Here is a 14,670-nt window from a genome sequence, read left to right on the forward strand (position 1 = left end):
GGTAGAATGAACTAAAGGCCCCGCGACTGCAGCTGGTCTCAGAGCTATAGCTGTACTCTACCCACCGTTAGTTGCTTCTCTGTTGGTCTTGGTGAATAAGGTGGTAGAGCCAGGTGGTCTTCATCTCTGAGTGTTCTGAGACACTGGTCACCATGCCTATCTCAGGCCATAGCTATTGCCCGAGTCCACTTGTTGTGAAGATTGGTCAAAGGAATAGCAAAAGATTTTCTAGTGCATCATTGGGGTACCAAAGTATTCCCTATCCCCATTGTACAACCTCCCTAAGACCTAGGTCAGTTACTGCAGGATAGTGACTCCTTTCCTTGTCTGTTGGTTTATTGACATAAGAAGCCCAAAATGACTGGGCAGTAGTGGCAGCTTACAAATTTATGTGAGAGTTGGACTATAAAGAAGCCTGAGCACAGAAGAATTGATGCTTTTGAACTGTGGTGTTGGAGAAGACTCTCTTGAGAGTCCCTTGGACTGCAAGGAGATCCAACCAGTCCATCCTAAAGGAGATCAGTCCTGGGTGTTCATTGGAAGGACTGATGTTGAAGCTGAAACTCCAATACTTTGGCCACCTGATGCAAAGAGCTGACTCATTTGAAAAGACCCTGATGCTGGGAAAGAGGAGAAGGGGACGACAGAGTATAAGATGGTTGGATGGCGTCACCGACTCAATGGACATGAGTTTGGGTAAACTCTAGGAGTTGGTGATGGACAGGGAGGCCTGGCGTGCTGTGGTTCATGGGGTCGCAAAGAGTTGGACACGACTGAGTGACTGAAATGAACAAATTTAGTAGGATTCTAATTGTGTTTTCTGGTAGAAATACTACATTTGGAACAAGTACTTTAGAACTACAGAGTCAAGAGCTGTAGGGGTGAATAGCAGAAATTCCCCAGGTCACTGGAAGTGATGCTACTCTTAATTTTAGGTTCTTGGACATATTCATGGGGAAACATATGTTGTCAACTTAGGATATATATTGTATGCTGAATGACATCCTATTATTATAGGGTATTTTCTCCAAACTGGCACCTCAGCTGCCTCATCCAAAGATTGTTCTAGAAGCCCAGCATCTTCTAGATGATAAAGAATACGGGGGGGAAAAAAAAAACAAACCTAGTAAATCCTATGGTCACGTGCATACTGTTGCAGCTCCATTGTGGAAAAGTGGTTCTCCTGATCTAATGTGACATTCTATGCAATCCTGTATTGATGGATCAGACACTCTATAACGCAAACCCATATTCAGACAATGTGCGAAGTTCAATCAAGATAAATAATTACCCCTTCTAAGGTTCAGTTGAGTTGCTAGGTCATGTCTGACTCTTTGCGACCCCATGGAATGCAGCACGCAAGGCTTCCCTATCCATCACTAACTTCCAGAGCTTGCACAAATTCATGTCCATTGAGTTGGTGATGCCATCCAACCATCTCATCCTCTGTCATCCCCTTCTCCTCCTGCCTTCAATCTTTCCTGCATAATGGTCTTTTCCAATGAGTCAGTTCTTCCCATCAGGTGGTCAAAGTATTGGAACTTCAGCTTTAGTAACAGTCCTTCCAATGAATATTCAGGGCTGATTTCCTTTAGGATTGATTGGCTTGATCTCCTTGCTGTACAAGGGACTCTCAAGAGTCTTCTCTAATACCACAGTTCAAAAGCATCAGTTCTTCAATGCTCAGCCTTCTTTATAGTCCAACTCTCACATTCATACATGACCACTGGAAAAACCGTACCTTTGACTATATGGAGTTTTGTTGGCAAGTAATGTCTCTGCTTTTTAATATGCAGTCTAGGTTTGTCATAGCTTTTCTTCCAAGGAGCAAGTATCTTTTAATTTCATGGCTACAGTCCCCATCTACAGTGGTTTTGGAGCCCAAGTAAAGAAAGCTTGTCACTGTTTCCATTATTTCCCCATCTATTTGCCATGAAGTGATGGGACAAGATGCCATGATCTTAGTTTTTTGAACATTGAGTTTTAAGCCAGCTTTTCCACTCTCCTTTCTCACTTTCATCAAGAAGCTCTTTACTTCCTCCTTGATTTCTACCATAAGAGTGGTGTCATCTGCCTATCTGAGGTTATTGATATTTCTCCCTGCAATCTTGATTCCAGCTTGTACTTCATCCAGCCTGGCATTTCACATGATGTACTCTCCATATAAATTAAATAAGCAGAGAGACAACATACAACCTTGATGTACTCCTTTCCCAATAAGGAATCAGTCCATTGTTTGATGTCTGGTTCTAACTGTTGCTTCTTGACCTGCATATAGGTTTCTCAGGAGGCAGGTCAGGTGGTCTGGTATTCCTATCTCTTTAAGAATTTTCCACAGTTTGTTGTGGTCCACACAGTCAAATGTTTTGGTATAGTCAATAAAACAAAAGTAGATGTTTTACTAGAATTCTCTTGCTTTTTCAATGATCCAGCAGATGTTGGCAATTTGATCTCTGGTCCCTCTGCCTTTTCTAAATCCAGCTTGAACATGTGGAAGTTCTCGGTTCATATACTGTTGAAGCCTAGCTTGGAGAAGTTTGAGCATTACTTTGCTAGCATGTGAGATGAGTGCAATTGTGCAGTAGTTTGAACATTCTTTGGCGTTGCCTTTCTCTGGGATTGGAACGAAAACTGACCTTTTCCAGTCCTGTGGCCATTGCTGAGTTTTCCAAATTTGCTGGCATACTGAGTGCAGCACTTTAACGGCATCATCATTTAGGATTTGAAATAGCACCACTGGAATTCCATTTCTTCCACTAGCTTTGTTCACAGTGGTGGCCCAGTTGACTTTGCACTCCAGGATGTCTGGCTTTGGGTGAGTGATCACACCATTGTGGTTATCTGGGTCATTAAGATCTCTTTTGTATTGTTCTTCTGTGTGAGAGATCTAGTTTAATATACTGTGACTAAGTGACTGGTTGGTCTCCTCCTGGCATGTTATCAGGGGCTTATATACATATATTTAAGTTATCACAATCTACCTTCACATGATAGTATACCACTCATGTGTAGTATTTTTATAGTACAGTATAAAAATCTTCAGTATGTTTCCATTTCTCCCTTCCAGACTATTGTACTATTGTTATACATTTAACTTCTATATATAAGCTGTACCCTACAGAATAATTTTTGTTTTAGCTATCAATTTTGTTTTCCAGAAAGCTAAATAATACAGGAAAGTCTATATTTACTCATTCATGTGACATTTCCCAAACCTCTCAATTCCAAATTGATTACTAATATCATTTTACTTCTGCCTTAAGAATTTTCTTCAGCATTTCTTGTTAATGTAGACCTGCTGTTAATGAATTATTTCAGCTTCTGTATATCTGAAAGTATTTTGCCTTTATTTTTGATAACTATTTTTGCTAGGTTATGAATTTAAAGTTTAAAGATTTAGGGTCTTTTCTTTCAAAGAATGTAAAATGTTGCTCCATTGTTTTTTGCTTGCATTGTTTCTAGCAAGAAATCTGGTGACATGCCTATTTTTGTTCTGCTCTATATGTCTTTTTTTCTGTCTGCTTTTAAGACTTTCTCTTTATCACTACTTTAAAGCAATTTGATTATAATGTGCCCTGGAAAGGTTTTCTTAATGTTTTTGTACTTGGGATTTGATGGGCTTCTTGTGTCTATGTACTTAAAATGTTCATCAAATTTGGAAATTTTTTGCCCACTATTTTTTCTGTTATATCCATCACTCCATTGGGAACTTTAAAGTGTCATTAATCCCATCCAGTGTATTTTCAACTCAGACATTTCAGGAGTTATATTTATATCTTCTTTTTACCTTTCATGTTACTACTTAACACCATCAGTTTTTCTCTAGCATTTTTCTGGGTCTCATATCATTTGTTTCTTGTCTCTTAGCAACCAGCATCCTTCATTCTTTGCTATCCAATGTCTTGAAAAAAATCACTGTTTCATTTGTGTACTCTGGTTTTTTCAGGTTTTCTGTTTGTTTGTTTTCAGATGGGAAAGTAAATTTTGTCCCTGTTACTTCATGTTGGCAGTAAATTGAAATTCCTTCTAGGTCCTTCTGAAAATCTCAAGTGTCTTTTAAATGTAAATTTTCTCATAAAGAGTGATCCATTAAATTCCTGGCCCTTCACGTTAGATACTTATGGGCATCCACCTAATACCTGCTATCCCCTTTTCCTTGCTGACACAGCCTTGATTTTGTTTTGGTAGGAATGTTCCAAGCCTCAGGGAATCCAATAGTTTGTTCTATGTCATGGGGAAAAAAGTCTCTACTATTCTTTGTCAGTGAAACTGTGGGCATTAGACTCAGTCTACTGTGGAATTTGTGAGAAATATTTTCTCGCAAACCAAACATAGAGCTAGAGATCGAACAAAGCCCTTTTTCTATTGCCCCTTCATGCTGTTTTCTGAAGATTTTGAGAGAATTTGATGCTTGAATATGTGTCAAGTAATTTGCACTTATGTGGCAACAATCTAGGGAACAATAAGGAAGAACAGGAGAACTGTAGACAGGCCATCCCTACCCTAAAGCACATAACTTACTTGGCCTCACTTACCTTTAAACTTCCTATTAAGTGACATAATACACAGTCCTAGCATTTAAGCCACTGTTTTCCAGGCTTTCTGTGACTTGCAGCCAAATACAGCTCAATCAGGTCCTACTTTCACCATGGCTCAGTTTCTCAGATTTATCTGATTATTTTCCTCCAGAATGGAAAAGATGATGATCTGGGAATGCAGGTCACTATCAGAGACAGTGGAATCTCAATGGCAAAACACCTACTTCACAATTTGTTAAAGGAGTGGAACTTCCCACTCCAGTACTCTTGCCTGGAAAATCCCATGGACGGAGGAGCCTGGTAGGCTGCAGTCCATGGGGTTGCGAAGTTGGACATGACTGAGCAACTTCACTTTCACTTTTCACTTTCATGCATTGGAGAAGGAAATGGCAACCCATTCCAGTGTTCTTGCCTGGAGAATCCCAGGGACGGGGGAGCCTGGTGGGCTGCCGGCTATGGGGTCGCACACATTCGGACACGACTGAAGTGACTTAGCAGCAGCAGCAGTAGTCAAAGAGCCCTGTAGACTTTGCCCCTTAGAGTAATTTCATAGACAATGGCTATGCAGAAGTTGTGCTGATAGGGAACTTGATGGCAATGTCCCCAGAAGGAGAGCGGCACTGATTCTTGAATGGAATACTAACTTCCACCGACTGTGATCCACAAGAGAAAAAAAAAAGCTCGACCCAAAGTTACTTGAAATAATATACATTAATACAGTTCTATCATAAATAATACATACTGTTAATATGGCTTTAAATAATGTATAATTCTAGATTTGCATAATAAATAATACATAAATATGTAATCATCCAGTGAAGTCACATGAAATTAGTAGTCATGAAGGAAACTTAAGCTATTAACATGCTAGGAGAGGAAAGTTTTTCAAGTGGCTTGCAGGTCCTTAATCAGTGCCGCTGCATAATGTCTTAGCTGAGAGAAAAAAAGTAGTAATAACTGGTAACAGTCTTTTCAGTGTATAGTCAATAAAGGGTTTCCAAGCTCTATAAAGACATGGCTCTTTTTTATTTAATTTTTATTTTATATTGGAGAACAGTTAATTTACAATATTGTGTTAGCTCCCAGGTATGCAGCTAAATGATTCAGTTATATATATATATATATACACATTCTTTTTCAGATTCTTTTCCCATATAGGTTATTACAAACTATTGAGTACAGTTCCCTATGCTATACTACAGGAACTTATCTATTTTATATATAGTAGTGTGTATATGTAAATCCTAAACTCCTAATTTATCCTACCTCACCACATTTCCCCTTTGGTAACCATAAAGTTGTTTTTGAAGTCTGTGGGTCTGTTTCTGTTTTGTAAATAAGTTCATTTATATCATTATTTTTAAGATTCCACATATGAGTGACAGAATATGATATTTGTCTCTGTCTACCTGACTTCACTTAGTACGGTAATCTCCACATCCTTCCATGTGGTTGCAAATGGCATTATATTATTTTTAATAACTGAGTAATATTCCATTGAAGGTATGTCCCATAACCTTATCCATTCCCCTGTTGATGTACATTTAGGTTGCTTCTATGTCTTAGCTATTGTAAATAGTGCTGCAATTAACACTGGGGTGCATCTATCTTTTGGAATTGTGGTTTTCTCCAGATATATGCCCAAGAGTAGGGTTGCCTGATCATATGGTAGCTCTATTTTTAGTTTTTTATGCAGTATACTCTTCTCTGTAGTGTCTGTTACCAATTTACATTCTCACCAATGGAGTAGGAGGGTACCATTTTCTCCACACTCTCTCCAGCATTTATTGCTTATAGATTATTTTTTGATGATGGTTATTCTGACTGGTATGAGATGATACCTCACTGCAATTTTGATTTGCATTTGTCTCATAATTAGTGATGTTGAGCATCTTTTCATGAGCATTTTGGCCATCTGTTTGTCCTCTTTGGAGAAATGTCTGTTTAGATATTCCACCCATTTTTTGATTTGGTTCTTGGGTTTTTTAAAATATTGAGCTACATGAGCTGTTTGTATGTTTTGGAGATTAATCCCTGTACTTCACTTCATTTGCAAATATTTTCTCCGATTCTATGGGCTGTCTTTTTGTCTTGTTTATGGTTTCATTTGCTCTGAAAAAGCTTTTAAGTTTAATTACATACCATTTGTTTATTTTTGTTTTCATTACTCTAGGAGGTGGTTCAAAGAGATCTTGCTATGATTTATGTCAGAGAGTGTCCTACCTATGTCTGCCTCTAGGTGTTTTATAATATCTAGTCTTACATTTAGGGCTTTCATCCCTTTTGAGTGTATTTTTGTGATGGTTACAGAATGGTCCAATTTCATTCTTTTAAATATAATTGCTCAGTTTTCCCAGCACCACTTATTGAAGAAACTGTCTTTTCTCCATTGTATATTTTTGCCTTCTTTGTCATAGAATAGATGACCAGAGATCAAATTGCCAACATCCATTGGATCATAGAAAAAGCAAGAGAATTTTTAAAAAAATCAACTTCTGCTTCACTGACTACACTAAAGTCTTTGACTATGTGGATCACAACAAACTGTGGGAAGCTTGAGATAGGAATATCACATTACCTTACCAGTCTCCTGAGAAACTTATATGCAGGAAAAGAAGAAACAGAACCAGATATAGAACAATGGACTTGTTCCAGATTGGAAAAGGAATACATCAAGATTGTATATTGTTACCCTGCTTATTTAACTTATACGCAGAGTTGTTGTTCAGTTGTATCTGACTTTGCGACCCCATGGACTACAGCACGCCAGACTTGCCTGTCCTTCACCAACTCCTGGAGTTTACTCAAACTCATGTCCATCAAGTTAGTGATGCCATCTAACCATCTCATCCTCTGTTCATTCCTTCCTCCCTTCTCCTCCTGCCTTCAATCTTTCCCATCATCAGGGTCTTTTCCAATGAGTCAGTTCTTCACATCAGGTGGCCAAAGTATTGGAGTTTCAGCTTCAGCTTCAGTCCTTCCAATGAATATTCAGGACTGACTTCCTTTAGAATAGACTGGTTGGATCTCCTTGCTGTCCAAGGGACTCTCAAGAGTCTTCTCCAACACCACAATTCAAAAGCATCAATTCTTCAGCACTCAGCCTTCTTTATGGTCCAACTCGCACATCCATACATGACTATTGGAAAAACCATACCTTTGACTAGATGGACCTTTGTCGGTAAGTAACGTCTCTGCTTTTTAATATGAAGTCTAGGTTTGTCATAGCTTTTCTTCCAAGGAGCAAATGTCTTTTAATTTCATGGCTACAGTCCCCATCTACAGTGATTTTGGAGCCCAAGAAAAGAAAGCCTGTCACTGTTTCCATTATTTCCCCAACTATTTGCCATGACGTGATGGCACAAGATGCCATGATCTTAGTTTTTTGAACGTTGAATTTTAAGCTAGCTTTTTCACTCTCTTCTTTCACCTTCATCAAGAGACTCTTTAGTTCTCTTCTCTTTCTGTCATAAAGGTGATGTCATCTGTATATCTGAGGTTATTGCAATCTCCCTGCAATCTTGAGTCCAGCCTGTACTTCATCCAGCCTGGCATTTCACATGATGTACTCTCCATATAAGTTAAATAAGCAGGGTGACAATATACAGCTTTGACATACTCCTTTCCCAATTTGGAACCAGTCCATTGTTTGATGTCTGGTTCTGACTGTTGGTTCCTGACCTGCCTATAGGTTTCTCAGGAGGCAAGTAAGGTGGTCTGATAGTCCCATCTCTTTAAGAATTTTCCACAGTTTGTTGTGATCCACACATGGTCTTTAGTGTAGTCAATGAAGCAGAAGTAGATGTTTATCTGGAATTCTCTTGTTTTTTCTATGATCCAGTGAATGTTGGCAATTTGATCTCTGGTTCCTCTGCCTTTTCTAAATCCAACTTGTACATCTGGAAAGTCTTGGTTCATATACTGCTGAAGCCTAGCTTGGGGAATTTTGAGCATTGCTTTGCTAGCTTGTGAGATGAGTACAATTGTGTGGTAGTTTGAACATTCTTTGGCACTCCCTTTCTTTGGGATTGGAATGAAAACTGACCTTTTCCAGTCCTGTGGCCAACACATTATGCAAAATGCTGGGCTGGATGACTCACAATCTGGAATCAAGATTGCTGGGTGAAATATCAAGAACCTCAGATATGCAGATGATTCTACTCTATGGCAGAAAACGAAGAGGAACTAAAGAGCCTCTTGATGAGGGTAAAAGAGAAGAGTGAAAAAGCTGGCTTAAAATTCAACACTTAAAAAATTAAGATCATGGCATCTGATTCCATCACTTCATGTCAAATAGATGGGGAAAAAGTGGAAGCAGTGACAGATTTTATTTTCATAGGCTCCAAAATCACTGTAGACAGTGACTGCAGCCATAAAATTAAAAGATGCTTGCTCCTTGGAAGAAAAGCTATAACAAACCTAGACAGCATATTAAAAAGCAGATACATCATGTTGCTGACAAAACTCCATATAGGTAAAGCTATGGTTTTTCCAGTAGTCTCTACAGATGTGAGAGTTGAACCATACAGAAGGTTGAGTGCCAAAGAATTGATGCTTTTGAAATGTGGTGCTGGAGAAGACTCTTGAGAGTCCCTTGGACAGCAAGGAGATCCAACCAGTTTTCTTTTTTTTGTGGTATCTTTGTCTGATTTTGGTACCAGGGTGATGATGGTCTCATAGAGATGAGTTATTTAGGAATTGCACAACAATTTATATTTATAGAGCACTTTACAATTATCTGCTCATTAAATCTTATGACATTTCTGTTCCTTCCTATGCAGTTCTTTGGAGAATTTCAGAAGGATAGGTTTTGACTCTTCTCTAAATGTTTGATAGGCTTCACTGTGTGAAGTCATCTGCTTTTGGACTTCGTTTGTTGGAAGATTTTTAATCACAGTTTCAGTACTTTCGATTGGTCTGTTCATATTTTCTATTTCTTCTTGGTTCAGTCTTTGAAAGCTATATCTTTCTAAGAATTTGTCCAGTTCTTCTATGTTGTCCATTTTATAGTCATATAGTCATATAATGACCCTTTGTGTTTCTGAGATACTAATATTTTTAAATCTCAAATCTATCATTGCTTAAAAGACTATTGAAGAGTTTCCTAAAAACAAGGCAATGAAAATCATTGTCAACAACTCTATCAACCCTTCCATTTCTCTAAGGATTCATTTGTGTTATTTTATTTAATAGTAATCCTAGTACTCTGTAAGATGGACACCATTATCTTCATTCTGCAACAGGGAACATTGGGTGGGAGAAGTGACTTACCTAAGGTCACACAACCAATTAATGGCAGGGAAAGGTTTACATGTCTTCTGAAACCAAAGTCTGATGTTTTCCTTTACTTTGTACTATCCTGTCTCATTTTTAGTGTAGCTTTTTTTCTGTGGATTAAGATCTGGACATTTTATAATTCGGATTCAGCAGACCCTTTGTGTGTTTAACAGTTTACTGATGGCTCATGTGGACCATGTCATTTGTCCCTACAATAATCCTTTTGGGCACTTCTGTCTTCATCTTACAGGAAACTGAGGCTTAAAAAAAATGAAATGACTTATCTCAGAGTGCAAAAAAAAAGCTGGGTGCTGTGACTCCAAACCATAGCACACGGCATCTCTAGTGACACGTGAGGAAAGGTACTTCCTGCCTTCATGCCAGGCTCTCTGCCTTTTCTGGAGAGCACACTCAAGACCACTGCCTGGTGAAACTGGATGGCTTTCTTCTAGAAGAGGAAAGGTAATGTTTTGGGAATGGAGATTGATGTCAAGAGATTTAGCATGACCAGGGGCAAACTTTATACTTCACACATTTTCAAAGGGCTGGCATTCTGAGACACATCAGGTACATTAGTAGTTGAGTCTGTTCACAATCACCGAAGAATTGGTGCTTTTGAAATGTGGTGTTAGAGAAGACTCTTGAGAGTCCCTTAGACAGCAAGGAGATCCAACCAGTCCATCCTAAATGGAATCAGTCCTAAATATTCATTGGAAGGACTGATGCTGAAGCTGAAACTCCAATACTTTGGCCACCTGATGTGAAGAGCTGACTCATTTGGGACAACCCAGAAGGATGGTATGGGGAGGGAGAAGGGAGGAGGGTTCAGGATGGGGAACACATGTATACCTGTGGCGGATTCATTTTGATATATGGCAAAACCAATACAATATTGTAAAGTTAAAAAAATTGAAAAAAAAAACATTGAATTGAAAAAAAAAGAAAAGACTCTGATGCTGGGAAAGATTGAAGGCAGGAGGAGAAGGGATGAAGGAATGAACAGAGGATGAGATGGTTGGATGGGATCACTGACTCAATGAACATGAGTTTTGAGTAAACTCTGGGAGATGGTGATGGACAGGGAGGCCTGGTGTGCTGCAGTCCATGGGGTCTCAAAGATTTGGACACGACTGAGTGACTGAACTGTTTACAGTACTTCACACTCAAATTCTTGAGTCCCTCATGTTCCACTCCTCTACAGTTTATAGTTGGTTAAAAGTCCCCATTCCTCTGGTAATAGCATTCTTGGAAATTGTGCTTTGAGTTCAGTTCTTCTGGGAAAGACATAACCTACTGAAGAGGTACAGAAAAGAGTTGAAACCTTAAATGTTGAGCTTACCCAGGAGAGTAAATACAAACCGCTTCCATCTTTCAGGCTGAATTATAGCTTATCAAGTACACGTTAAAACTTTAAGCCTTTTTTTCCTTAAGTAAGAATAAATCTAAGTTGACTATTCCAGCATATGTATTTGTTTTCCCTACACTGTCTATAAACCATGTCCAAGGTGAGTATTTATAAGCCTGAGCAAAAACTAGACAAACAATTCTGAGAATAAGTGACAACTATAACAGTTCATGATAAGACAGTCACAACAAAGGAAATGCTATGCATTAAGTGATTTTTCTTGCAAATCCTTTATACATGTGTCAGGCTGTGTGCTGGCAGAATGAAAGAGAATAAATCAAAGAGAATACCAGTGTAAGAAAGGGTTTTTAGCAAATGCTGTCTTGCATGCATAAATCAAATAAATAGTGATTAAAAAAACTAAAAGAACAGGATAAATTTCTATGGAATTTTACACAATGAAATTATTTAGCAGTTTCACAACAATTTATATTTATAGAGCACATTACAATTATTTGCTCATTAAATCTTATGACATTTCTGGCAAGTAGGTCCATACCATTAGTTTAATTTTATAACCAAGGTAACTGAAGCAGGGAATTTTCAAGGTTGCACAGCCAGATGTGAGCAGGAGTTAGTTTGGAACTCTTGCTCCCACAATCTTGAGTTGCATTTCTGGGTAGGGGTTAAGCTGCCTCTTAGCTTCCTCCTTGATGCAAGACAGTTTGGGGTGGGGGTGGGGCACCAACCTGGGCATTTGGAGGTAGATGTTAACGGCAACGGCTCTTGGCAGTTAATCTAGAAGTGCCAGTGGTAGGTATTGGCTTTAGCATTTCAGCTGGCATGTGGACCCATCAGCATGTTGATACACAGGTATACAGTGCAAATCCACAACTGCAATACAGCCTAGTTTGAGATATTCATAATGGTTAAGTCCAAAGCTATAGTTCTCAGCCCAGGCTGCAATACTTGGGGCGGGGCAGGGGGGGGGCATTAAAAATACACTGATAAACCAGTGCCTCAAGATCAGTTAAATCTGAATCTCTGAGGTTGGGGCTTGGACAAGGATAGCTTCGAAGAGCAACTTTTTCTAATATGTAATCAGACTAGAGAACCATTGGTACAAAGATCCCTCCAGATTTGCTGCTCATGGTTGGGCAGGTTGTTCCCTGCATGAGGATACCTAACGGAGAGGCCAGTAAAGACTGAATCAGCTCACACACAGGGTGCCCTACCTTCGAAGTGGCATTTTTTTTCTCAAGAAGAGTCACCTTTTGTCTAATTACCATGAAGGGAGCCCGGAGTCATTCCCCTATTCTTGGATATGCATTTTTGCATATCCTACATATTTTGTTTTCAGCTTTTTTTTATGCATTCAGTAAAAATTACATTGAACATCTACTGCATGTTGGGCACTCAGTATACATGGGGATACACAACAAAGCCATCACAAGCCTGCCCCTATGTAGTCCACAGTCTGTTGGGGAAGACAAGTGACTGGACAGGGAGTTAACACAACACATGGACTGCTCCAGCAGCATGAGTGCAGGAAGCTGGGAGGATACTAGAAGGGCACTGCCCCAGACCTGGGACCCAAGGGGACCTCATGTGGACATGGGATGAAAGGGAAGGGGTAGCACCCAAGACTCAGTGGCAGCGTCTGAAGAAACCTGGGATCAAGACAGGTGAGGACTACGGGGAATTGGCAATGGTTCAGCCCATTCACCCGGAGGATGGAGTGAAGAAAAGCTGGAGGAAGAGCTGGGGAGTGCAGTGAGTTTTCCCAATCTTCCAACAGCACGGTTGGCCACCTGCAAGCTTAATCTTTTATGCTCTGCCCCTCAGTCCTACCTTCCTCTTTCTATCTGCTCTCCTTCCCTGCCATCTTCTTTCCATACATACAGTCCTTTATTAGAGCATGAAATACCTAGACAACTTGTTTCTTACTTCCTGGCACTGGGAAGAATTGGAAAGCTTGAAGCAGGCAAAAGAACAAACATGGGGACACAGATGTCACCGGTTCACTTGGCACCACCTGGTGAAACCACACAATTGGTGCAACTCTTTCCTTGCTCACTGCTCTTTTTATTTGATGTGCCTGGTCCTAAACTGACAGTCAACAGTGCCATCCTAATCCCTGGGACTAGTGGGAGTGGTGTGGAGTTGGGGGATGGGGTATTATAAATGAGACAAGATTGGGCATGAACTCATGAAATTACTGAAGCTGGGTGATGAGTACATGAGTTTTTACTAGTTCTGATTTCTGATTATGTTTGAAATTTTCCATTATAGAAAGGATAGAAACAAAAACAAAACTTAAAATCTTCTGCTGTTTTTTCCTTTGTTTTGCTTACCATTGCCTCTAGTGATACTCTGTTTTCAAAAAACTCTGGTTTGATTTGGTTTAGGTTCTATTTTTCACTTCAAAATAACAATATACCTTTATTTTGTTCATAGGGCTATTATGCATGTGTGCAGATTCAGTCGCTCAGTTACGTCCGCCTCTCTGCAACCCCATAGGCTGTAGTCTGCCAGGTTTCTTTGTTGATGGAATTTTCCAGGCAAGAATACTGGAGCAGGCTATTATAATGAGCCAAATTTCCTAATCCATTAAAATCATAATGTAGTGGATCAAAATTCACTTCATCCTCAGAAGTTTGTGTTTGTTTGTATGACATACTCACCTACTCCCTTTGGACTACCCACTCATGATCCTGATAAATGGCCTACCTTCCTGTCTTGCTGTGGCCACAGCAAACTTTCAATATTCAGAGACTGTCAGGCTGACCTTCTCTTTCCACACATTCTGTGAAATCAAAGAATGTTTCTGCACTTACAGTTGGAAGGCCTGCAACGGGATAGGGGGGAAATGGACAATCAGCCTTTGAGCAACTACATCTCCCATTCCTCCAACCCTGTCCCATCCTATTTCCATACATGCTAAATAGCTGCAGCAGCTGCACAGCAACTGTCCTGTCTTCTAATGCGTGAGACCGCATACTTGCAAACGAATGAGACTTTCCGCGGCCTCCAAGCCATGAAATAAATCATTCACTTTGTTTCACAATGTTCTAGAGTAATGGTGTACATGTTTGCCACAAAACACGGGCTCCTCTGCCCTCCTCAGCCCTGGTAGCTCGCCCATACGTCTATGGTACATGGGTGGCATGCTCTGTTCTACGCTGTTCTCTACACCTGCTCCTCCCTATTGCAATGGAGCTCCCTAAGTACATGGGAAGGACAGTCTTTTCCAAACTCCCAGGACCTAGTCTTCTGTTTGACCCAGGGTAGATGATCCACATGTGTTTGTTAAATGAATGGATGTCCTAATCATACCGATATGTAAGCCTATTTCATTTGTAAGGAATTCACTTGGAAATATGTAAGCCTATTTCATTTGTAAGGAATTCATTTGGAAATACTCTATTTGGAAACAAAGAATAAGTATATCCCATATTCGAGTCTTCCAGCAGGTAGATGTGGTTATGTCATACCCAGGTTTGGATGGCC

This window comes from Bos grunniens, chromosome 20 (assembly GCF_055505025.1).
Source record: "Bos grunniens cultivar Pamir isolate PY7600 chromosome 20, Bosgru_T2T1.0, whole genome shotgun sequence".
NCBI classification, from domain to species: Eukaryota; Metazoa; Chordata; class Mammalia; order Artiodactyla; family Bovidae; genus Bos; species Bos grunniens.